Source organism: Panthera pardus, unplaced genomic scaffold (assembly GCF_024362965.1).
Source record: "Panthera pardus isolate Hobbes unplaced genomic scaffold, ASM2436296v1 HiC_scaffold_8, whole genome shotgun sequence".
NCBI lineage: Eukaryota > Metazoa > Chordata > Mammalia > Carnivora > Felidae > Panthera > Panthera pardus.
This window is the reverse complement of record NW_026527013.1, coordinates 28,663,189-28,686,751: the sequence shown is the minus strand read 5'-3', so window position 1 is coordinate 28,686,751 and position 23,563 is coordinate 28,663,189. Positions and strand designations below refer to the sequence as shown.

Below are 23,563 nucleotides of genomic sequence, written 5' to 3'. Positions count from 1 at the left end.
CCTGTGTGTCAGAGAAAATAATCACATTGAAAATTATACATATTTTTAACTGATAAAGAAAATGCAACATACCAAACATTGTGGGTTGCAGTTAAAGCAGAAGTTATAGGGACATTAATAGACTTAAATTCTTACATTAGAAAAGAAGAAAAACTAAAAGAAGAAAGAATCTCAAAGATCCATCTGAAGGATCTAAAGAAGCAAAGTAAACTCAAAGAAATCAGAAGAAAATAAAGATAAGATCAGAATAATTGAAATAGAAGAAAAAAGACAATAAAAAAAATAGAGCCAAAAGTTAGTTCTGGGAAAAGCCTAATGAAATTGATAAAACTTTGGTAGTAATAATCAAAGAAAAATTTAAGGTAGATTATTAATATCACAAATGCAAAAAGGCTAACACTAAACTACGGATATTAAAAAAAATAGTAAAAAGATACTATCAAGATGTTATGCCAATAAATTTGAAAATTTAAAGGAAATGGTTAAATTTCTTAAAAGTACACCAAAATTCCATTACACGCCCCCCCACACACACACAATTATTATTTAACCATTAAAAAATGAGAAAATCCTTTCATTTTCAACAACAAGGATGGACCTTGAGGGCATTATGCTGAGTGAAATAAGTCAGGGAAGGACAAATGTTATATGATCTCACTTATATGTGCCATCTAACAACAAAACAAAAACTTGATAGAAAAAGAGATCCAGGTCCTGGGTGGCTCAGGTGATTGAGTGCCGACTTTGATTTCATCTCAGGTCGTGATCTCATGGTTGTAAGATTGAGTCCCTTGTCTGCTCCATGCCGAGCATGGGGCCTACTTGGGATTCTCTGTCTCCCTCTCTCCCTCTCTGCTCCTCCCTCACTCATACATGTACTCTCTCTCAAAATAAATAAATAAACAGTAAAAAAAGAGATGAAACTTGTGGTTACTGGAGGTGTGGGTTGAGGGTAGGGGAACTGGAGAAAGGTAGTGAAAATGCATAAATTTCCAGTTGTAAGAGAAGTGAGTATGAGAGATGTCGTGTACAACATGATGACTATCGTTAACACTGGTGTATGACGTACAGGCAAGGTGTCGAGGGAGGAAATCCTGAGAGTTCTTGTCACAAGAAAAATTTATTTCTTTTTTTTTCCTTATTTTCTTTCTATTTAAAAATTGTATTTATGAGAAAATAGAGGTTAGCTCAGTCCATTGTAATCATTTCACAGTATTTATAAATCAAACATTCGTGCTGTATGCTTTAAACTTATATAGTGACGAATGTCAATTACTTCTCAATAAAACCAGGAAAAAGCCACAATGAGATTGGTATAATACATTTTAGGAAATCTGGATTATCTTATATCTATGAAATAAATTTGCTTCATAATTATAGACCTTTACACAAAGAACATACCAGTCACATTCACCAGCAAATTTTTCTAAATATTTAAGGAGGAAGCAATACCAATCATATATATACTCACATTGTTAGGCCAGCATAACCTTGACCCCAAAGCTAAGAGGGGTATTCAAAGAAAGGAAATTCACAGTCCAATTTTTCTTATGAAGATAGATGCTAAAATCCTAGCCAAAACATTAGTAAATCAAAGTCAGTGATATATATAAGGGTAATATATCACTACAAAGTTGGGTTCATTCCAGGAATGCAAGTTGATTATTTGAAAATCAATCAATACAATTTACCACATTAATGGAGTAAATTTGAAAAACCATATCATCATCTGGATAGATGAAGGGAAAAAATGCTTTTGATAAAATTTGACACTCACTCATGATGCAAACTCTTAGCAAAATGTGAATGGAGCAGAACTTCCTTAATTAGATAAGTGATATCTGCAAAAAAGCTACAGCAAACCTCATATATAATGTTGAAATATCGACAGCTTTTTTGTTGAGATTGTGAATTAGAAGAGTGTTGGTAATTTCCACTTTTATTCATCATTATGTTGGAGGCTCTCACAAATTCAGTAACGTAAGAAAAAGAGAATACCTTTATAATCTTGGGATAGGTAAGGATCTGTTTTTTTAATAGGCCACAATGGTGATTCTTATGAATGCCCATTTTGGGAAACTTCATAACTGGGCTGTCTAAGATGTGATTCGCTTCTTATCTTGAGATGGCCATAACCTAAAAGTATGGAAGGTGTGAAGAGAATGTTTCTGCTCTCTGACAGGACTCCCATTGTTGACACATCAGATTGATCAGATTGGATGTGGATTTGGCCACTGTTCTTTAAAAATTGTTTCTGTTTACAGATATTGCTTTCACCATATCTCTTAATATTTTTAATCCATCAGAAACAAATAATCTCCCATGTACCTTGTAACATCTTACTTCTATTTACCTATAATTCAATTTAAAATGTTAATGTCAGCGGTGCCTGACTGTCTCACTGGGTGGAGTATGTAACTATCGATCTCAGGGTAGTGAGTTTAAGCCCCATGTTGGGTATGGAGCCTACATAAAATAGAATAGAATAGAATAGAATAGAATAGAATAGAATAGAATGTGAATTTAATATGTTCAATTTTCTTTTGTACAGATGATGCAAATACAACTGAACCCTTTTTGCGTGTCCATGGTTAGTGTGCAGGTATACACCATGGGCCAGTCAGATCATGGGCCTAGAAAAATAATTGCATATAATGAAAGTCTAGTGTAATGCATTTAGTTTCTATGATAAATGTTGCTCAGGCATCGCCAGTGATACTATTTTATTGATCTTGTTTTTGTATCTGCCCTTTCTTCCTTCTATTTTTGTTACAAAAAAATCCTGCTTCTAAAATTCAAACAGTGCATAAGCATTATAAAATAAAAGACAAGGGGCGCCTGGGTGGCTCGGTCGGTTAAGCGTCCAACTTCAGCTCAGGTCACGATCTCGTGGTCCGTGAGTTCCCGCCCCGCGTCAGGCTCTGGGCTGATGGCTCAGAGCCTGGAGCCTGCTTCCGATTCTGTGTCTCCCTCTCTCTCTGCCCCTCCCCCGTTCATGCTCTGTCTCTCTCTGTCCCAAAAATAAATAAACGTTAAAAAAAAAAATTAAGGGGCGCCTGGGTGGTGCAGTCTGTTAAGCGTCCGACTTCAGCCAGGTCACGATCTCGCGGTCCGTGGGTTCGCGCCCCGCGTCGGGCTCTGGGCTGATGGCTCGGAGCCTGGAGCCTGTTTCCGATTCTGTGTCTCCCTCTCTCTCTGCCCCTCCCCCGTTCATGCTCTGTCTCTCTCTGTCCCAAAAATAAATAAAAAACGTTGAAAAAATAAACATTTAAGAAAAAATTAAAAAAAAAATAATAAAAAAAATAAAAAAAAAATAAAATAAAAGACAAAATCCCCTATGCTTGCAATCCAAACCCATTCCTCAGAATTAACCCCTGTAAACATTTCGTCCCATACTTTTCATTTATGTACTTCTATATATTTTGCCATACTGTTTTCGTTTTAAATGTTTATCTATTTATTTTGAGAGCAAGAGAGCAAACAGGGGAAGGGGCAGAGAGAGAGAGAGGAGAGAGAGAGAATCCCAGGCAGGCTTAGTGCTGACAGGCAGAGCTCAAGCCCAGGAACTGTGAAATCACAATCTGAGCCGAAATCAAGAGTTGGCCGCTCAACTGACTGAGCCACCAAGGCATCCCTGCCATACTGTTTTTAAAGAGTTATCAACTTGCTGTCTAAGTCTCAAAATTTAAGCATAGATACTGAGACCAAGTTTATGTTTTCTGTCAAATTTGACAAGTGTGTGGTCAGTATGCTGAACTCTTACATATTTGTAATGCTCTTTTTTTTTTTTTTAAACCATGTTCTGTTTAAGAGATTAAGAGCATTTAGAAGAAGGAATGATAACGACTAATACAGTGTAACAGTACTGTTCACTTTCTTCCCAGAGGAACATTCATACATATGCCTATGTTCTTATCGTGAGTCGTTGGTAGGAGCAAGAAATACACATACCAGTACTGATGGACAATTGGTGAGGAGGTGAGCAACACAATTTACAACCTATTAGGCTAAGACTAACAATCATGTAGTTTTTTAAAAGACACTATAGATCTAAACCATAAAAATTAAAAAAAAAATGGTTTCATAAGGCATAAACATCTGACGAGGGCCATTGTGGAATATGATTAAGAATCATAACAGTTTTTGAAAGCAGAGGAGTATTATATTAAATGAGATAAGTCTCCCATTGTATAGTAGAGAAAAAGTACCAGGTTATTGGGAAGTACAGTTCATAGACCAGATCAAATACTGCAGCTGAGTTCTTTATGTGTAAAGTATACCATAATCCCCATACTCCATTCCTTACCAACTTCTAAATATCTCTCAGATTTGTTGTATTCTTCCAGATCTACTGTTCCCATGGCAGTATAAACTATCATCACTACTGCCTTTGACTGATCTTGTATCCTCCCCTGTCCCCTTGCAACCCATTTTCCAAATGTAGCTTGAGGGAGATTTTCAAAATGCTAGTTTGATCATGCCACCGAGCTGGTGTAAACCATTTCCACCATTTGAAAACCTAACATGGCCACTGTTGTCTTCTCTTAATTGTTTTTTCACATCATGCCCTCTTAACTCTCTGAACTCCAACTACACTGCCCTTTTTCTTCCTCAAAATCAGTGCCCTCCCTACTGCCACAGGGCCTTTGCACATCTTGTTCCCATGGCCTGTTTAATTTGTTTCCTTCATCTCCACTGAGTTAATTACCTCTCCTCAGATTTCATCTTCTGTGTTTTCCCTTCTACAGACTATTTCAGGCCCCTTGGTTTGGTCTGTCTTTTTGGCATCTGCCACTAACCTTTCTCCCCAGTAAGGCCATCAGTTCTGAGTTCAGAAACCATCTGTGTTTATGCCCAATTACCAGCTCGGCCCAGCATGTGCTAAATGCTTAACAAATATTTGTTGAATGTATGAAAGAATGTGTATACATTTGTAAATTGAATAGGAGTTGAATTATAGCAGCTGAAGATGTTATCTGTTACTAATCAGGGGGCATAACTTCCAAGGGAAGTCAAGGGCAGAACTGATGATTTTTCAAATGAAGGAACTGATACTCAGAGGGGTTAAGAGCTACTTAGTGGGAACATAGCTACTAAGTGAGAGAGCTACAATTTCAACTGAGGTTTGTCCACTAGCACCGCTGTTCCTGAGAGTGGTTACATGTATAAAGCCTTTATGTAGACAATAGGTATGGCAAATATCGTACACTCCATCCTTCTCCTGAGAATCCATGAAGACCATTATGAATATTAAAGACAGACAATTCCTGGAGTAAGGAAATATGTTTAATTTAATATAACCCAATATCCCTTTCATTTGGTAATACCCATCAATGGAATGGAATTCTCCTTTAGCAAAATGCTGCCGTTCATTCCTTCATACATCCATTTGTCCTTCAGTTTGCTTTATCTGTCCTTATGACACTGATTATAATTCCATTGCTAAATAATTCTTTCCAAAGAAGACATTTGCCAAATACTTCCATCTAGCTAGAACGAGAAGATAATACTTACCCCTGTTCAAGATAAAACATTAAGTCTTATAAAATTAATTTGTTTTAGCTTAGGGTCAAGTGTCTGGAGACATGAACCTCACTTAACATTCTTGCTGTCACAGATATACTTATAGCTTTGAAATAATGCTCTGTTTCCCCCACATTATATAGGCTACCAAATTATACCTAATGAAGCATCACTAGAGTGGGGATAGCAATAAAAATTGGAACAGTGCATTTAGTTTTCATGCGAAAGGGGAGACATTTGGTCAAATTCAGTCCAATTACCAATGATAAAACATACCAGTGTCACTTTCAATAATTACTGAAGAACAAGACATAACTCTAAATAATACTACATCTATTTAGTTTTTAGGCTATTTCATTTAAAAATTAATTCCTGCTAAACAGTTCTCAATACTAGGGAAATTTGCCAAGACTCATTTCTTTAGAATGGAACGTAAGTCTTGCAGGATTTACATATACTATACTTCTCCAAATTCCTCATAAGTTTAAATGTGTGGATTTTATGTTCTTAGGTAGAGCATTTTGCCGTGTCCTATTCCTCTATACCAGGTATATTTATGTCTACATCAATATAGGTATATTGGGAAAAGTCTGCACATACCTACATGCTGACAGAAGGTAGCTTTAAGGATTTTTAGCCTAAATATGGCTACATATTCCCCAAAGTCCTACAACTACGTGATTTTGAGTATGTAATAATTCAGCATGATATATGTACTTCTTGTGTGAGTAAAAAGTGAAGTTTAACTTAACTTGTTGAGCGAAAGTTTGTACAAAAATAGGGAGGAATTGAGTGTAAATTCAACTTTTTCGTTCTGAAATAACTGTAAAAAATAGAAATAAAATTTTCATTGTGTCTGATTACATGTATTCAAGAAATAGGCACTGAGGCATAAAGGAGGACTAGACATTATCCCTGCTTTCAAAGAGCCCATATCACCTCCATGTCAGAGACAAATAGACAGCTATGAACATATAGTATTGGGATTGAGTGCCATAGGAAAGGGGTGGTGAGCAGGGTGCTGTGGGAACATCTGAGGGGGCACTTGTCTCTCAAGATGAGCGAATCAGACCATGCTTCCCAGGGGAAATGATGTCTAAGCTAAGGAGTTGAATTTAGTCTTGATTCTGTGTCTCACCACTCTGGAATGCTGAAGAAATTGAGACAAGAGCCCCTGTGTCACCCTTAGTTAATTGAAAAAAGAATCTGTAATTGCTTTGTAGTAAGTAGTCTTTTATGGAAGCATTTTTGGCTGTGTCTAGAAAAGAAGAAGATAATGCTGTCTTTTTCTGGCTCTTGTTTGCTTTGTCTGATTTTCTTATACTTTACCGCCTTTTTCTGTGAACCCATGCAGAGCCACATAGAATTATCTCCACCCAGTTCAGTATCTGATCTTGAAGAAGGTATTTTTAGAAGTTTAGCTGAAGTGTGTTTTCTGTGTGAGGAGGTATATGTGGGAGCTGTGTGTCATCCGAGCTTTGTTGGGGTGATTGCCTAGACCTATGACCCTTTCCGCAAGAACTTTCCAAAGGGCTGGCACCTACAGCCGTGACTACCTGGTGTGACCCTCTGAATCTGGAATACCCACAGTTCATTCTTTGTAGGACATTGACAGCAGGGGCCAGTGGCCTAATGTGGTCTACAGATGTGTTTTCTCAATCAAGAAACTAAAGTAAAAACCTGGATCTCTGTTAGTACAGAGCTGAACCCCAGAAGCAGCCTGAGCTCTGTGTGTTTCAGGACCTTTCCTTGCAGGTTCTTGTCTCACACCTGGTCAGCTTCACACCTTTCATTACTTCTGTGGCCCCCACAAGCGTTTGCATTGGTAGCCCCTGATGTATAGTTTTGGCTGATTCGATGAGGTGTGACTGATCATGACCTTGGTTGGGCTCAGCAGATTTTTTCCTCTAATCATTTTGAGGTGGCACTCAGGACATTGCTTGGTTTCCATTTAAGCTGCAAAGAGATACAAATATTTGTGTGGAAGCAGAGAAAGGACATCTAAAGGTAGAAGCAGTAAGGTAAATACTCCAGAAAGAAGTAGAGACATGAGCCCCGAAGCCCCAGAGAGTGAGTGTGGTGATACTGGATCTGAATGACTTGTTACTTCCTGGCTCTGGTTCCAGTGAGGCCTGGCTACCCTTCCAGTCCTGTGTGCTATGGCATGTCTGGAATTCCTCACCGAGAATCCCATTTTACTTGAGCTCCTAAAATGGATCTTTGTTTTTTGTAACTAAATGATTCTTAATTCAGAAGCTTTCCACCTGTTTTTTATGATATTTTTGAGTGGGAAAATGGAACTTCAGGTTTCCAGTAATTTGTCATGCATACTCTAGTTGGATTAGAACAAAGTCTTGTAATCCTCAAATAGAACAGGTATCCTAGTTGATCATGAGAAACCCCTGGACTGTGTTGAGTTAGCAGAACAAAATCTTGTCATCATGGAGAAGCATTTTGACCTTTAGAGACCTTGGGTTCAAGCTTCCCTTAAGAAATTGTATCTATTCTTGAGTTGACATGTTGGGATTCTACTGTGAAGTGATTCTGAATAAGCTAGAAAGTTGCCTGGATTCTTGATCATGACAGTTTTTTTAAAATTTTTAATGTTTATTTATTTTTGAGAGGGAGAGAGAGACAGAGCATGAAGAGGGGAGGGACAGAGAGAGAGGGAGACACAGAATCCAAAGCAGGCTCTAGTCTAGGCTCTGAGCTGTCAGCACAGAGCCCGACGTGGGGCTCGAACTCACAGGCTGTGAGATCATGACCTGAGCAGAAGATGGCTGCTTAACCAACTGAGCCACCCAGCCTCCCCAATCGTGACAGTTTTTAAAAATGCATTATATTTATAAAACAGTACATTTGGAGTGCAATAAACTAACATGAACCCACCCTCTAATTTAAGAGCTGTAACATTACCATTTACTTGTGTGTTCCTGCCCTCTCTCTCCTCCCTTTTCCTTGCAACAGTAACCATTGTACAGCAGGAATGAATATACAGGATAAATTTTCCACATATACTTCCTTTGCTTTGCTTTTCTCATATAAAATAATTTTGCCACATTTGTGTGTATCCCTAAACAAGATATGTTTTAGTTTTTGAGCATTGTAAAAACTGGCTTTATACCATATGTCACTGCTTCCCAGCTTCTTCACATCATGGCATACGTTGCACTTGAAAATACTGCACGGTGTCTTGGGATCAATGCCATCAATGTCTTACCACAAGACTCTGTTCACTCCAGCTACTATTAATCCCCAGAACAGAGGGAATCAGTATGTTAGGACCTCTGTAACCTAGTCGCTGAGGCACACCACTTGGAAAGCTCTATGTAGTGTTCTTTCCATTTGATTTTTTGTTTCTTTAGATTTATGCACTTTCCTTTTTACTGCTGTGTAATAATCCTATGTCAATATACAAGAATTTCCATCTTACTCTGTTTAGACCCCCTTCTTTACTTTTCATTTATACTGCAGATAACACTAGCATATCATGGCTTATGGAAAACGGCTGAATTTGGTTTAATGTTTTTGTAGGATTCAGAGAGGTACCTTTATATTTTGGTTTTAAAAATCTGCTTTGTTTTAGATTGGGTCTGAGTGTAAGGCAGCAAGAGATAGAATTAATTGGATTATATAAGATACAGCCTTCTCTATTTAATCACATTATTAGGACAAAACAGCAATATGTACCAGTGCATCCACCTTCATTCAGATCGGTGGAAATTTACTGTAGGCAAGCAAACCAAGGAGCACTAAATTATGACGACTACATAATGGCATTAACACTTTTGATAGTTGATCTGAAATACACTGTATGATTATTTAGTTCAGCAATGGCAAATATATTTCACTTCGTGTTCTAAATCTATTTGGTAAATAGTGTTCACCTGGAGTACTATTGTAAAAGTGTTTTCAGTTCCTATCAGGGTCTTTGGCTAACAACTCAGTGATGAGTTATTGATGTCTGTCCTGGGTATGAACAGTGGGACTAAGGACATATATGCCAGTATTCGCCTTCCCTAATCTTCCCATTTGCCTCTCCTTCTTGAATTATCTTGAACCCATCTTGATCATCTGAATATTGTTTAATTTGTAGCTTAACCCTTGGAGAAAACCAGATTCATAACTAAACAAAAAAGCCAGAAAGCATCACGTAGTTGTGCTCTTTTCCCTGGTCATTTATTATGGTCTCTAATTACCTGCCTCACAGGATACTTTTCTCACAAGTGTCCAAGATGTTCCACTCCTTTGGTAAAATGTATTTTACCATCACTATTGAGCCGCAAGCTGGAAAAGAGATAAAATGCCCTTTAGTGTCCTCAGTTTCAGGGTTTTGAACTTAGCTTTACGCAGACAGATCTTGTCCACTGTAATTTAAAACAATTAGAGCCACAAAGCTTCTTTAGAGTTTCTAGATCCTATTAAATGTTATTTTTAAGATAACATCTCTTCTTGTCCTTCATTTTTGAATGCTTGGTCAGGAAATGGTTGTAAAAAGCTTCAAATCCCAATTGAATAATGCGTTCTCAAAAGTAGCTGCCAAGTGTAAATACCACTGATATACATCCATGCATATGATAGTATATAAATAACCAGGAAAGCATAGCAAAGGTCAATCAATTATGTATAGGTCAGAATGCTTTCCATCTGGATTGTCATTTTAGCAAATGACATCATGTGTCCTTTGGAATCTATTGTGAAATGTGGCTTGAGTCATTATAGATTGGCTCCTTCTCTGGGTTACCCGGATGGCAGGGGTGAGGCTCAATAAATGTATTGGACTCGGCAGGAGCAGATTTGCATAATTGGGGTGTAGTGATGAAGGCTTCTTATTCTAGAGAAAACCTTTGGGCCCTTTCCACCAATTTCTACTTTTTTTTTTTTTCCTTCTTGGTTGATTTTTTTTTTTTTTTTTTTTTTAAGAACGTGAAGACAAAAGAGTTGGAAATGAGCCAGATGCCCTTTATATAACTGCAGTGGATATCTTTCCATGAAATTGCCAGCAGGGAATCAATAGTAATAAATCTGATACCCTTCTAATCTCTTTTAACTTTACCACTGCTCTTCTAGAATGGGGCTACATGGACCATGTAAATTTAGTTTATAATTTCTACTTGATCTGATGAGGAGTGGTCTCACCAGACAGACTGCCAGGCTCTAGAGTGACTGGCAGGATGGGATGTTGTATGGGATGGGAAGGGATGTTGGCCTTTTCCAATTGGCACAACAGGAGTTGTATTTAGCATATAGACCAAGTGATGAAAGCAGCTGCCAAGTCTAGTCATTTCTGATTAGTCAGGGCTCGAGGAGGTAAATGTTACTTGACAGATTTTAATGTGTGATCTTTCCCTCCCTTCAGGGTGTTTTGAAAATGTTAAAAAGTTGTTGTTGTTGTTTTTAAATAGGATGACTTATAATGAAGGACTTAGAGTCAAAATTGATGTCATGTTTTATAGGCATTTATAGTTGAAATCTATGTTTCGTTCTGAGATCTTGGAAGGAAGAAGGCTTGGGAATCTTTAGGAATGATAAAAGGAAATGGCCTTTGCCTGAAGAGAGCTTAGTCTATTGGGAAGACAGACATGCAAACAGATTCACACGCTATAAAATAATAGCTGCTCTCATAAGGTGTATGTGTAAATCCAGGCAAGACTGGATTTCTGTCACTTACCTATATTATCCATTACTTATTTATTTGGGCCCTGAATGGCTGAGAAACATGCCTATGCTTATTCTTATTATCAAAGTATTTTTGAGGGTGAACTTTCAATTTTCAAGGTAGCTAATCTCTGTTTTGGTGATTCAGAGGCAATGTGGCTGCCTTCTCTTGGAATGGTACTTAATGTTCTGTACACAACCCAAAGCCTTAACTTTAGTTTAGTAAAACTCTATAGATTCCTGGGGACTATTCTTTGATCCTGTCTACATGGATACCAAAACAATGCGAAGATGAATATAAAGATCAAGTTGTAGTTGTTTCTTGTGGTAACTAACAACTGATTTACAAGGTTTTATCTTCTCCCCCCACTATTGACTTTGAGATTGTTATCTGTGGTCATGGATTGATCAGCTCATTCCAGGGTGGTATGGGGAGGTAAACCAAAAAGGGGCCCATTTGACCATTTAGCAGACTTCTGCTTAGATCTCATTTTATAAAATCACTCCTAGTTGTAAGGGGTCCTAGAAAGAGGAGTTGTTAACAGAAACTGGGTTGCCCAATCAATGATTGCCAAACTTCCTTATTATCCAAAAATAACCATTGTCAATAAATGTGATAATACTGTATCTACTGTTTTTGCAATGTATTTTCCCTCTCAATAATATCATGAATCTTTTTTCCATGTTATTAATTATTCTACCACGTATTTTTTTAAAAAGCTTATTTATTTATTTTGAGAGAAAGAGAGAACTGTGGGGGAGGGGCAGAGATGGGGACAGAAGTTCTGAAGCAGGCCCTGAGCTGTCAGCACAGAGCCTGATGTGGGGCTCATGGGACTCCAACTCACGAACCTTGAGATCATGAACTCAGCCGAAGTCAGACGCTTAACCGACTGAGCCACCCAGGCTCCCCTACCACATTATTTTTAATGTCTACCTAACAGTCTACTTTATGGCTGTACCAGAATTAATTTAAACATTCTTCTTTTGTTTGAAATTTAGAATTTCCAGTTTTTACTATTATAAATAGTACAGGGGTAAATATCCTTGTACTACATCTTTTTCAGAACTCTTTTGACATTTTTTCTTCCATTTTGATTCTTCCTTTAAAAGAAATCAGGAAATAACAATGATATAAGTAAATATTTAGGAACTCTCTTCGAACAGAGTCTGGAGGGGAATTATTTAATATCTCAGATAACTTAAGATTATTGTATAGGACGCAAAATATCTTACTGATTTGGTAAAATCAGAGAAACAATTGGTAAATCCAGACATAGGAGAGAGAAGGAGGGAAGTGACCTGTCTTCTCATGGAATCAATCAGCTGAGTTGGTTGAGTTAAAATGGCTTAATGAGTTTTAACAGGTCTGGTTAAGGGGATCTGGCAGTATGTTAATTTTCAGAATACCTTCTGCCTGAAAGTATATTTTCATCTGATAGCGTGTTTCCTTTTGTACAAAGGTTGTCAAATGAGAGTGTGAAGGTAGCTCCTCTCACAACTCACCTGGCAGAATGTATTGTAGGCGTGTTGAGGTTGAAAGGCTGGTACCCACAGCAGCTAATAGCAGAGGCTGCAGGGAGGTGTAGCTTACAGAAGAGTAAAAGGGGAAATGTTGACACAGTCCACCGCCACCCCCACCCCATCACTGCTGTGGTCTTGAGTGTGTGTGGGGGTGCCTTTCCTTGTTCGAAAACTAAAAGTAGATCAGCAAAACTGAGCATAGGGCAGAGAGTTTTGGTACTTGCTGAGTACATTACCTCTTATAACAGAGTTTTAAATGTCAATGCTTTTTCTAATGTATATGAGGAATCCTAATTGAAAAGCGGGCCCATATGCTTAGACTATATCTAGCTCTGTTTCTTTTTTTTTAATACTGCAAAATAAGGTTAATTTTTATGGTGAATATTTTATGGCTCGCTTTCTGTTATGTGCCAGACAAATTGAAGGCAATGGAAACTGATGGGTGCTGAAGATAAAAGAGCAGTGTTGACCTTTTGGTAAATCATTCATCATACTGCTTCATCTGTAAGTGGTTTTCCAGTTGTAGCTCATATTTGCTAATCACTACATTTGACTTTCAATTCTACAGGGGCTGATTGTCTTGTTGTGGATTGCCTTTTCTTTTCTTTTCTTCCCCCCCCCTTTTTTTAACTTTGGTTATTGTTATTATAGCTATTTTATTACTATTAGTTCCTCCACCAGAGGGGGCTTGTGGGCAGAGAAATACAGTGGGAATTAATAATTCCGTCTCTTTTTGCCTGTCTTCACTGACTTTTAAGGTTTTTCCTTAATGGCTGAGAGGTACTTTCAGCATTGCATTCACCTCCTTGTTCTTGTTGCCAATGAAATTAAATTACAATTTGACTGTCTTTGGCGATGACCACAGAATAGTTAACTGGTGTTAATGGTTTAGCACCAGGATGATTTTTGGCTTCCGTGTTGATCAAAGTCCCGTTGGGGAAACCAGAAATGAGAGTAAGAATGGCCTCTTTAATCCTGGGTCAAATACTGGAAAATATGGAATTTATTATGGTGGAAGATAAATTTGATCCTGGACCCAAAGGTGATCCAAGACTGGGCATCTGATAGAATCAACTTCACCAGCATTGTGGGAATGTATGGTTCTTTATTTCTTGATACTTCTAACTGACTCTGGCCATCACTAGAGTTCAGAAGTGTATTCAATAAAGAAGACCCTTTAAGTCTGGATCGGCATACAAGATATGGAGGACAATATGGACATGCTTGTCATCTGGTCTAGGCAAGAGAACATTGACAGAAAATATTTTGCCTTAAGACCCAGAGAAATTGACCCTTGTCCACTAGGGAATCCAACCAGTTATAGTGCTGTGCTGATTAACCCCACAGAGGTTGTTTCTTAATTTTGTATTTTAGGGTTTGTTAAACTAGGGATTGTGTCCCTTCTCCGGGGACAGAGAGTATTTTAATATTTTGATTACAATTAAAATGGAAATTGGAAACACTAAGAGACAGAAACTAATCAGAAGTGTTTCACTCTTCCTTTATTCCCAGTCACTTGCAGTGTCGACCAATATCCAGATATTACCTACACTCGCCTATCTGCTTGAACCAGAGATTCCTGCACTGGGTGAGTGGTCCTTGGCCTAGATTGGCATTGCCCATTTGATTGATGAGGGCAGTTTGACAGAGTTGTTGCTAGTTATGTTGGTGCTGAAACTCTAAGAGCATGACTACAATTCCATTCTGGAAGTCTGTGGTGTGTGGTGGGGTGGATGTGGGGGTTCACGACCCTTTTTTATTATTTTATTAAAACACTAATTATAGTTTTATGACTGCAACCAATCATAATACTTTTACCTTATTTTGGATAACAAAGAACCAATGTCTTTATACTCTTCTGTAAAAACGCAAAAAAGCAATAAATACGATTTCTAAAAAGCACCATCTTTTAACAGGGAATTCTCAGAAGTCACATTTTTTTCTTTCTTTGTTAGAGATAGAAAGCCAGTCTTTGGGGAAGGGACCCTTAGGTCCCAGAGGAACAGTCAATAGTGATAGTCTATTAATACCAGATTGTTCTTATAGGAAGAAATCATTTTTACATGGTGGAGACATTTTAGTCTTTAGAAGATTTCTCAAGTGTCTTCCATAATAGTATGGTCCAGAAGTTAGTCTGGGAGGAGGCAGAAATGAATTAAAATGGATTTTGGGGATCTTGCTTATTGAAAATGATAATGCTGTCAAGCATGACTTATCTTACCTTCCTTCTCCAGACCCACAAAGTTAACTAGATTCATATCTATCCTGTCCCTTTTCCTCAAGACCCAGAGATTAAGAAGAATTTCCTGCATCTTTAAACTAATTTGTGAATGTTCCCTTCACCTTTTACTCTTCTCCACCATCCAATAAGGTAACCACTAGCCACGTGTGGCTCTTTACATTCAAACAGATTTAAATTAAACAAAGTAAAAAATTTATTTCCTTAGTCACACTAACCTCTTTTGAAGGACTTGATAGGCATCGGTGGCTATTGGCTGTCTTATTGGACAGCATAGATATACAACATTTCTATCATCAGAGAAAGTTCTGTAAGTGCTGCTCTGATACTCTTAGATATCCATCTAAGGATATCTCTCACCCTCTCAGGTGGTCACTGTTTTTTCTCAGTGTCTGAAGTGGACATGGTGTCCTTCTTCATCTCTGCTGTCACTTATAGACAACTTCTTTTCTCTTTATCCACAGAAGCACCCTCAGGGGAACCTGGGTGGCTCAATTGGTTAAGCATCCAACTTCAGCCCAGGTCATGATCTCACAGCTCGTGAGTTCGAGCCCTGGGTTAGGCTGTGTGCTGACAGCTTGCTCAGAGCCTGGAGCCTGCTCTAGATTCTGTCTCTCCCCCTCTCCTCTGCCCCTCCTCTTCTCACACTCTGTCTCAAAAATAAATAAACATTAAAAAAAAAAGAAAGCAGGTGCCATCAGATAATCCTACTGCCTAGTTATTGAAAAATTTACCCCCAGCTCACTGACTTTATGCCCATCACCTCCTGCCTTCGTTGTTGGTGAAAATATCCACATAGAAGACTCTTCTCTGGCCTCCCAGTTCCTTCAGTTTCTCACTGTCAAATGTCTCTTTTTTCTGCCTATTGGTCATTTCCCAGGCCAGTGGCCCTCAATCTAGGAGGCTTCCCTCTTCTAGAGGACATTACAATTGTAAGGAGAGATTATTTGCAAATGTAAGAAGTACCACTGGCCCTTAGAGGGCAGGAATTAAGGATACCAAATGTATTTCAGGACCAGGGACAGTCCTACATAATGCAAAATTGTTGCATCCCCAATGTCATAGTGCTCTTGTTAAGAAACATGGTGCTGACCTTCAAAATGGATTTCAAAGCATTTCTCTTTCCGTGTGTCTTTCCAAGGATGCCACCTCATGTGCCCACAACATTCCTGTTCCAATAGGAGTTCCTTGACTCCTTAGAGCCTCCAATCTATTGACCTACTGCTTTCATGTACTAATGATTATCCCTCTCGTGCCCTCATTTCCCTCCTCACCCAGTTTAGGTGCTGTGATTAATCTCCCCTTTGTCATCTCTGTCATACTTGCCTGGCATAACTTTTTTTTTCTTTATTTTTAATTTTTCTTTGATTTAATTTTTTAATTTACATCCAGGTTAGTTAGCATATAGTGCAACAATGATTTCAGGAGTAGATTCCTTAATCTTCTCCCATTTAGCCCATCCCCCCCTCCCACAACCGCTCCAGTAACCCTCTGTTTGTTTCCTATATTTAAGAGTCTCTTATGTTTTTGTCCCCCTCCCTGTTTTTTTTTTTTTTTATTATTTTTGTTTCCCTTCCCTGATGTTCATCTGTTTTGTCTCTTAAAGTCCTCATATGAGTGAAGTCATATGATATTTCTCTTTCTCTGTCTGACTAATTTCGCTTAGCTTAATACCCTCTAGTTCTGTCCACGTAGGTGCAAATGGCAAGATTTCATTCTTTTTGATTGTGTCTGGCATAACTCTTGACTTTCACTGAGCTTTCTGTCCACTTTGGGCCTGAGTGCAGATGGATGGAGAACAATGCTAAGTCTTATGGACTTACTTTAAATTTATGTGCACTAATTTCAAGTAGATCCTCTGCTCCACTTGGCAGTCCTGCCTTATTCACTTAGTACTTCTATTCTCTGAGACAAGTAATTTACACCTTTACCTGTACCTCAAACCTCTGACACCCATCCCCAGTTCTCCCATTCAGCTGACACCCTTATTCCATATTTAACTGGGGAAATAGAAACCATCAGAGCAAACCACCTCACCTCCTCCAGCAAATTTGCATTCCTTCCTGTTTCCAAATACTGGTAAAGGTTCTTTTAATTTGCATGCCGTTACTACTCTGAGCCATATGATGATTCAATTCTCTTACCACTTTTCTCTATTTGAAAGATCTGGAAACCTTCTTTTGTACAGTGTCCCATAACATCATTTGGCTTTCATTTGATATAAACACATCATTTACATATTAATTCTGCCTTTGTTCTTTTCTCATTAATCCATAACAATTAAAATCGACCATTACTCTGCCACACTATGAGTTTTTATGATGTCATATCAAAGTCTCCATTAATTAAATAACTTCAGAAATTAAAGCCTTATTTGATGACAATATCTTTCAGTTGCAAATCATCTCCACTAAAGGGCACAATGGCAGACTTGGGACAATTTTAGCATTAGGACACACCAACCGAACAGCCAGATGTGCTTACTGACACATTGAAAGTTAAAAGCTGTCACTTTGGGTGATCGTTTGGTGCCAGTGACACTGAGAACAGAACAGAGTTGATGAGGGGAAAAAAGGACACACTCAGGCACTGCTATTGGAAAGCACAGCTCAATTATCAGGTTGTCATTTAGATTTTGTGGAATGTTCATTGGATTGAACCACAAATTAAAATAAAAAGTCCTTCCACAATGTTTGGAGCTGTGAGACTATGTCGTTGGATTTCAGTTTGAGAGACACTGACCTGCAGGGTAAAGTTCAAATTTCTTAGCTTAAAATACAAGGCCCTCATTTAACTGGAGGGTGAATTGGAGTGGAAGGGAGTTAGATTAAGACAGTGAGAGAGAAGTTATTAACGCAGTTGTCGGGGTAAGAGATGAAGAGAGCTGGAGTGAGGAAGAAGTGTAGGAAAGGCAGAGACAGAATCAGAGCTGCATTAGATAGAAATGAAAAAAATAATAGGGGAGAGGGACATACAGCCACATCAGAGGTGGATGGCAAACGGACTCTTTTATATTCATGTTATAGGTAAGGAAATAAAATAGTGGATTGGACATCTTAATTTGGATGTTATTTATAAGTTTTTAAGTAAGGATTTTAGCTTAGTTTAAAAGGATATTATGGTTTTTTTAAAAATAAGGATTCACTACCTTACAGCTTTAAGAGAATATAGTTTGCTAATGTGTCTAAATGACTTATCAAGAATAGCTAAATTATGAGCATCAGCTAGATACAGCAGTACTGGCTGTGGTGTACTTGATATGTTTAGATAATCCCTAATTCTGGGGAAATTGTAGATCAATTTGATGGTTGAAATAAGGCCAAATATGTAGGAATCATAATAAATACAAAAATGCCTAATTTTAGCTGTCAATAGACAAAAATTGTTACGATGGATGGGGAAGGAAGACAGCTATGTACTCTTTGTAGACTATTTACAAGGGATACCCCTATTATGGATGGGACGATTGAAAGAAAACAGATGGAAATTGACATAATATTCCTTGCCAATACCTTTCAAAAGAAAGCGTGGATGATGTATTAATATCAGACAAAATGTGCTTTAAAGCAAGAAGTATTATTATGGTTACAGAGAGTTATTATTTAATGATGATAGAACAATTCACCAGGAAAATATATTAATCCTGGAGCTACATTACTGAGCAGGATCATTTCAAAAATATATAAAATAAAAATTGACAGAATCATCATAAGATATTGAGAATATAGGTAATTATAATCAGGAAGATCTAAACATTTTCTCTCAGACACTGATAAGTCAAATAAAGTTAAAAATTTAGAAAGGATAAAGAAGATTTAAAAAAATATCACTGATTAGCTTGGTCAAATGGACATTTATAGAACTTAGAACTCCATTAGCAGAGAATATTTGTATGTAGGAAGCCTGAACGTTGATGAATACAAATTCTATCCCAGAGAAGAAAAAATTTAGAGGCCAAAAACCAGTAGACATCAAAATTTCATACATTTGAAAACTCAAGATCATACTTTCAAATGTTTTTTGAGTCATAGAAAAGTGATGAGAGAAATTGGTAGATGCTTTATTTTAAATCTTATGGGGTATAGTTAGAGGGGTACACAGAAGGGAATTTATAGATTCACAAATTTATATATTAGAAATAAAGGAGAGGCACCTGGGTGGCTCAGTCAGTTAAGCGTCTGACTTCAGCTCAGGTCATGATCTCACGGTTGATGGGTTTGAGTCCCACGTCGGGCTCTGTGCTGATAGCTCAGAGCCTGGAGCCTGCTTCAGATTCTGTGTCTCCCTCTTCCTCTCCCCCTCTCCCACTCACGCTGTGTTTCTCTCTGTCTCAAAAATAAATAAACATAAATTATTTTTTAAATAAAAATAAATACAGGAATGCTGGTTATCAGTGAGTTAAGCATTCAACCAAAAAGGTATAAATAGCAGAGTAAACCGAAATAAAGTAAAGGTAAGGGATAATATAAAATATTAAAACAAACAAAATAGAATACAAAAGGAATAGTAGAAAAGATCAACAAAGTAAAAGATGTTTCTTTGAAAGATTCTCCAAACACATTCACATCTGGCAATCTTGATCAATTACAGAAGCAGAGAGAGAGAGAGCGAGAGAGAGAGAGAGAGAGAGAATACAAATAGTATTATAAATGAAAAGGGAGCCCTAAATATAGACTTACTAGACAATAAAAGTCCAAAACAATATACTATGAATAACTTGATGGTACTATATTTGAAAACATACATTCCAATAAATAAGGGTACTCAGTATCCAGATGATAATACACATCCTAAGCTTATGTCCCAACAAGAGACATAAGAAACATGATATATAACTTGAGTCTGGTGCTTTATCCATCCTGACACACCTCATGTCTAGCTGAGTTGAGTTTGAGTCTGGCTTCCTAGAATAAAAAATCATTCATTCGTACAACAAATATTTATGAACACTTATTGTCTAGTTGGAATTGTGGTGCTGCTAGCTTATACTTTCATGATGAAGGTGCATGTTAAATCAATACAAAAAGAGATATTCACTACTGTGATAGTGCAGTAGAAAAGGTAAGAGCAGTTTAACAAGGAACCTAATCTCATTAGGGCAAAGGGCACATTAGCAAAGGTTTCCTGAAAAAGTGACATTGAAGCTGTGACCTAAATTGTGCATAGGAATTATCCAGGCCAGGAAGTGGTACGGATTCCAAAGACATAGATCATAGAGTGGGACAGTGGAAAGATATGAGATTCCATTTTGGTAATTGCTGTTGGAATATGGTAAGGGTTTGCATGAGCCAAATGCATTAAATTCAGACATCTCCGTAAAACACAAACACTTGGTTTCATTTGTTAATAGATTTATGTAAATGCTTAAGACTATAATCTGTAGAGAAAGTGTAAAAATGTGGATGGGAAGGAAATAAACCAGCTTCATTCAGAATAGTGATTGCTTCTAGAGAGGGGAGAGCAGAGGACTTCTACATCCATCCCTTGTTAATAGCATTGGGTCAAAGGAAGTATGAAGTTAGCCGCAGTCGTGTGTTTGCTAAATAAAGTTCTTTATTTAAGTGTTGGCCTTATCTGCAGTGGAGCCCTTAATTATAAAACATCAGACAGGAAGTGAAACTAAGAGATGCCATTCTGAAGGCCACGGTGGTTTATACAGTACTACTCAAAATGGGAAGAGGGAGGTGCTGAAATTTGAGAGTAAGGGTTTAGAACTGCTCTGTCCAACACAGTAGCCACTAGCTGCATATGCCTATTGAGTACTTGAAATGTGGCCAATGTGAACTGAGGCGTGCTGTAAGTATAAATTCTACACTAGATTCCACAGGTAATACTTAAAAAAAGAATGCAAAACACCTCCATAATATTTTCACAATATAAATATAATGTTATTAATATAATAATTGTGTAATATGTTGAAATAAGATTGTAGATAATATTGAGTTACATGAGATATTGTTAAAATTAATCTCACCTGATTCTTTTTACATTTTTTAATGTGGTTCCTGCAAAGTTTACAATCACACAAGTGGCCAAAATCATATACCTAATGGGCAGTGCAGTTTAGAAATTTTGTAGCAGTTTGGCTTTGCCACATCATCCAAGTGCCTCTTTTAATTGGCTTTTACAAATTGTATCATCAACCTGCAGCAGATTGGAAGGGAAAAGTACAATCAACTGGTATTACATCACAGACGGTTTGCAAAGCTCTGCTTTAAACCATTCATACCTTCAAGGGTGCTTTTGGCTGCTGTGCTTGCTGTAGGAAAATGTATTTATTGTCAGTTTCTCAGAGCTCTGTGAAATAGACTTAAGGAAGTGACTGTTAAATTTCTTTGGACCCTGAGTATGAGAAAAGTGATTGATAAAGATTTGCTCTCAGATTTGCTTGTATTTATTTTCCATTACATAACTTGTATATTGGAGTTAGACCATTATAATGACTATTGTAAAGAAAACACTTTTTAAAAAGTCCGATCGGAGGATCTGTTTGGCATCAGCTAGTGGTTGTTTTAAGAATTAAATAACAGAGGTTGGGGAAGCTTATATCTCAAATTAGTTACATTGCAGCATTGATAATATACTTAAGTAATTGTCTTCCTTAGGTTTTGTTCTATAAAATGGACTTATTTTCATCGGAATGGACTAGTTAACATTGGACTTCGAGTTTGGCACATGTGAGCTTGTGATTTACAGGGCAATTTTTCTCATCAAAACCTGGGCAGAACCATTTATTTTAAAACCAATATTTATTTTACAATGGGAAGATGGAGCAGATTAAAGGCGCATAAAACCATGATAAATCACCCAATCTTTATCCCATAGAAAATCTTTTAAATGGCTCTTAAAGTAATGGCGGTTAAACAGTCTCCTACAGTTTGTATGTGGATGGTTTTCTAGCATATGGTATAGTCATGTAGATTAAAATCTAATTAACAAGGAATTTATAAATTTCAGATGGGGTCTACGTGATTCTTTTTCAAGAAAAAGTTGTGTGTTTTTTTCTTAGCCAAGTTTCTGAGTCTCGCTCATGAGTAAAGAGAATCTAGTATGAAATTTTGAGCTGTTTCAGATCAAAGACCCAAGAAATGAAATCTCTTTTAGTTTTTCATTTAATAATCAATTTTTATTTCAAAGTTTAAGAAACATGTATATTCATGTTTATTATAGATTATTATGCAAGAAAGGACTTTTTATAACTTATCTCATTTTGTTTGATTTAGTTCCCATTTATATGAATTTCTGTAGTTAAAAATAATGGAGCTACATTTCTCTGATAGTATTTTTTAGTACTATTCTAATTATAAGTGAAGTTATGTCCCATAGAACCTCCGTACTGGTTAAAGAATGCTAAAGGTTAGAAAATAATTGATAGGGAAAAGATCTGCTTATAGTCATGGTGTGGGGAGTCCATGTCCTATTGTGGATGGTGTCCTATTGTGAATGTTCTGCCTATAGCTAATCGTAGACTCTAGGTCCGTGGTTGGCCAACCTTTTCTGAAAATGACCAGAGACTAACTATTGTAGGCTTTCTTGGTTTCTGTTCTAGCCATCTGCTGTTATTGGGTGAAAGCAGGCTTAGGCAGTATGTAAATGAATGGTTGTGTGCCTACTTGACCCAACAATTCTGTATCTGGGAATGTTCTCTGGGAAATAATCAGAAGTTTGGGAAAAGGAGTGTGTACAAGAATATCTATCATGGTATTGCTTCATGGCATGGAAAGCTATTTATGAGCCCTGGTTAATTCAAAGAAAAGCAACAAGGCTGAACTTAAGATGTGCTCCTGTTTTGATGTAACATAGGTATGTATGTTGGGTTGGACTATGGAAATGCAGAAGAAGGAGTGCATATGTAGTCCTCTTTGGAGGAGATGGATTTCCTATGAGGAGCTTGGAACAATTGCTGTTCTATTGGCAAGACCGTTCCCATCATGGCAATGGATCCAGAGAGCTGCAGCCAGCACGTGTTGTGTTTCCTCTCATTGGTGACGCCATCCTCCCTGATGCAGTTTAACATTCAATTCATCAAATGAACTCCTCTTGTTCAGGTTCCTTACGCATCAGATTGTTGTCTGATTAGGATTTGGCATTGCCTGGAGAACATCTTCGGGAAGGGAACGTACTGGTCATACTGACACCTGTGCAGCAGTTATACCGCAAATTGTAGACTTCTACTTTGACAGTCTGGTTTTATGCCTTGGTCTTCTGAGCTCGTTAACAAAGTCTGCCTCCTGGGAAATGGACTCTGTACTGTGTGCCAAGAACACCAAGGCTCAGAGTGCCCAAAATCTGGTGAGGGACCTTCCTAAGGTATTGATCGATGACCTTCAGTTGGGCCCTTCTACAGACAGCATTCTGTATTTCTGCACAGTGGGATGCTTGAGCCTTTTCCTATTTGAAGTTTTGGTCCTTCCCCTCTCTCAAGTTCTACACTTCTTTGATTGTTCTCTCTTCAGGCTTTACTCGCTCTGTTTTCCTTCTTGCTTCTTGTCACTTGACAGAAATACAGTGGGGAGAGACTGGTACACAAGAGACATTGCTACTTCTGGAATTTAACTTTCTCCTCGAGTTTTCACTGGATGACATTGATTTCTAGTGCAAAGGGCTCTCAGCTTTGGA

General features: G+C 37.7%; 1 protein-coding gene across 4 annotated transcripts in view; it reads left to right on the top strand.

Annotated features, from left to right (window-relative positions):
- Window positions 1-23,563, top strand: part of FHIT (fragile histidine triad diadenosine triphosphatase) — a 1,407,040-nt gene that overhangs the window by 245,092 nt on the left and 1,138,385 nt on the right. For 3 of the 4 annotated variants that reach the window (XM_019469878.2, XM_019469876.2, XM_019469877.2), the window contains exon 3: window positions 14,218-14,293. The exons of the other annotated variant lie outside the window; for it this stretch is intronic. The gene's annotated coding sequence lies outside the window, so the exon portion shown is untranslated. The remainder of the gene's footprint in view (window positions 1-14,217; window positions 14,294-23,563) is intronic. 4 annotated transcript variants of the gene reach the window in all.